Genomic DNA, 3,686 nt, shown 5'->3' with positions numbered 1-3,686 from the left:
CCTGGTCTCCACCTCAGTTTAGCCAGCCCAAGCCTCCACCTCAGTTTAGCCAGCCCAAGCCTCCACCTCAGTTTAGCCAGCCCAAGCATCCACCTCAGCTTAGCCAGCCCAAGCGGCCACCTCAGCTTAGCCAGCCCAAGTGTCCACCTCAGTTTAGCCAGCCCAAGCCTCCACCTCAGCTTAGCCAGCCCAAGCCTCTTTTCCAGTTGACCAGGCAGGTCAAGCCTTTTCTCAGACTCAGCCGGACCTCTCAACTCAAGCTGCTCAAAAAGGTTTCTCCATCCATTTCCCAAAGCAGGACCAAGGAAGACTGCCAGTGGGAAGAGAAAGATGAAATCAGAAATCCTGACAGGCACTTGAAGAGGAAGCAAGGAAGAGGACCATTAAAAAAGTATATAAAAAAAAAAAAGAATAACCCTGCCATCTGGAAAGTGGCAAAAGAAGAAAGCAGAAAGAAGAAGAAAGAATAAATATGGGTGTGAAAACTGTCAGTTCTGGGCCCACAAAGCCTGCACTTCAGGGGCAGCAGTCTACATTCGCCACAATTGTGAGTAATTGAACCTGTGACACATGCACACACACACACACACACACACACACACACACACTCTCAAACACACAGAAATATTTTTTCAGTTAATGTAAAATTTGGAAAAATTAAGTGTTTTTGTAACTTTAAATTGTTCATCTAATTTAATACAATGTCTTCTTTATTCTTCAATATAGTTCTTGTATAAATTGTATAGTGTGGATCTCATTTTAACAAATTACCTCTCATTGTTACATCCATCCCCAGCTAGTGTTACAACTCACCCCAGTTGTGGGGTGGGTTGTAACAACGGAACTCTTTGTATTTGACACTAACTCACATAATCTGTGATTGTGTAGTAGATGTCCAAGTGAGTTATATTTGTAGAAGACAGATATGGGTAGTATGTATCAAAATTTGAGAGACCTAGCACAAACAACCACTGAGTTACTGGCGCTCAAACAAAAGGTGTTACTTTCATCCCCGGTCTCCCCTATATATATATATATATATATATATATATATATATATATATTTGTGTGAATTTGCTCTTTTTAAAATGTTTACCAAACACAAATATGATTCTTAAATAGGATACAATGTTTTTCAGATGATGCACTCTTTCACAGACATCTCAACAACGTTAAAGGAATATTCCATATTCGATAAAAGTTAAGCTCAATTGACAGCATTTGTGACATAATATTGATAACCGCAAAAAAAAAATAATAAAAAAAATAAAGACACTTATAATAAAAGTGAATGGGGCCAATCCGTATACGTTAAAATACTCTTTCAAAAGTATAGCCACAAGACACAATATGCGTGTGAACATGATTTTATTGTTATAAACCCTCCAAAAATTGGCCCATTTTACTTCTATTGTAAGTGCCTCAATATTGTCACCTCGATTTTTGCTTTTTTAAAGAAAAGGAGGGACGAGTCGAAATAGTTTCTTGTGCTAATCAACATTATGCCACAAATGCTGTCGATTGAGCTTAACTTGTATTGAAACCAGAATATTCATTAAAGCTTTTTGGCTCTCAAGTCCCTTTCTAGCAATTGTGCTCTGCCAATATAATGCATTATAAATTTAATGCAATCTCTCTCTATTTTTACAGCATTCAAGTCAATTCACAAAGCAATATTGCATTGTGTAATTCGATTAAAGAGTTCCTAAATTCTGTGCACCAATCGATTTGTGCACAGAATTTGTACAGATGTGTACCCCTCTTCCTTAATCAAACCATTACCATAAACAAAGGCACTTCCTGTAAATAAATGTGAAAAATGAAAATTAGCCCTATCATTATCTCTACTTTTTTGCATGTACAAATCTGCTTTAGTCTATATAATATTCTGGTTTACTGGGCATTGTGGTACTGCAAATATTGGATGACTGAATGATAAATTGTTAAAGTCATTGTGGATTAAAAAAAAAAAATCATTACAAAATTTACAGTAAATGACTCATGAATGGATGCCTTATAGACAAGGAAGGAAAGCATCAGGAATTTAATAATTCTGGTTCAGATTACAATTCCTCTCAACAATTCCATCAACAATTCTTTAAGAACTTTAAAGCAGGGGTCTTCAAACCTTTTCAGGTGGGAAAATGGAGAGACCAAGAGAGTCTTAGAGCACTCTGAGGGAGACTCATGTGAGTGGTCATGATTTTATAACATATGTTTCAAAATGACTGTTAATTTAAAAGAGTAAAAGTTTGTAATGAGGAAAAAATACTTTGTGCACCTTTAATTATGTTGATTTGAGAGTCATTGTCGTGTGTGTGTGTGTGGAATGTAGACAGATTGATAATCTCAGTTGTTCCTATTTATTTGAGTAAGCCATTGTTTTGAAAGCAAAATGCAACTTATTGTACAAGAAACTGTTGGCTGTCATCTGCTAAACTGCACAGCAAGACCGACACAAAGCAGACAAATTTACTTGAATCAAGTCAAGTGGTTTTTATTGTCGTTTCAACCATATACAGTTAGTACAGTACACAGCGAACGAGACAACGTCCTCCAGGACCATGATGCTACATAAAAACAACATAGTACAAACACAGGACCACATGAGACTACACAACTAAATAAAATACCTACTGTATATAAAATACCTCTATATATATATACCTATTTACCTATATAAAGTGCATGTTCAAACATGTGCAAAAAGTACGGGACAGTACACGAAATTTCTGACAATGAACAGGACAATAGGCACAGTGAGAGTAGTGCAAAAAGAAGACAGTTTCTAAAAATGTAAACATAACATACTATGAGATAGTGTTCTATGCACATAGCATTTATTGAGGTAGCAGACAGTTATAAAGTGACAGTAATTAAAGTGCAACTCAGGACACGTGTGTGTGTGTGTGTCAAACCAGTCTCTGAGTAGCGAACCCTTTATCACAGTGCTGCTTAAACTGATCTGACGACAGTGCAGAGAAAATATCAGCTAATCCAGTAAGAAACAGCTGTGAAGAAGCGCTTTGCAGAACTTTACATTTACCTAGCCAGGTATTATAATAATAGGTCATGTTCGCTAGTCATATGAAAGAGGTGAACATAACAAAAACACCAGTAGTAGGCTATTGAAACAGTATGTCTGTGGCTACACTGAAGTTACAGTTATGATACTAGTGATTTAAATTTTAGAGCCTAGTCAAGCTGATGACTGATTACATTTGAAATTATTGTATTAACTCCAGTTATATGTAAACACACGTTAAGAAAAATGCCTTTATTTTACACAATATAAAATAAACAAGAGCTGTTCAATTATATATTAATGAAACCAAACTTTAGAGTTTTGTTTAGACCTTTTTAATTAGTGAACAAAAAGTAGTGGATATATAGGATTACTTGTTTTTCTAAATAAGAGCAACTAAGGAGCTGCAACAAGTAAAAACAGTGAAAATAATGTCCTTTGAACATCATTAGTATAGTTTTATGCTGGTTCAGAAGTGAAGGCACATCTGCCCTCCCCCTTTCCTCAAATTTGTTAAATGGGATTAAAGCACTGCCCTCAAACTGCATGGCCGCAGGAACATAGCCTTATGAAGGCTAGGCGACAGCCGGAATAACGTCACTTTCTGCACACAAACCCTAAAGAACAAGTGGACGCGTCAATTTAAAACCAGAACCCGGTT

Source organism: Xyrauchen texanus, chromosome 5 (genome assembly GCF_025860055.1).
Source record: "Xyrauchen texanus isolate HMW12.3.18 chromosome 5, RBS_HiC_50CHRs, whole genome shotgun sequence".
Taxonomy (NCBI): domain Eukaryota; kingdom Metazoa; phylum Chordata; class Actinopteri; order Cypriniformes; family Catostomidae; genus Xyrauchen; species Xyrauchen texanus.
Note: the sequence above shows the minus strand (reverse complement) of the source record.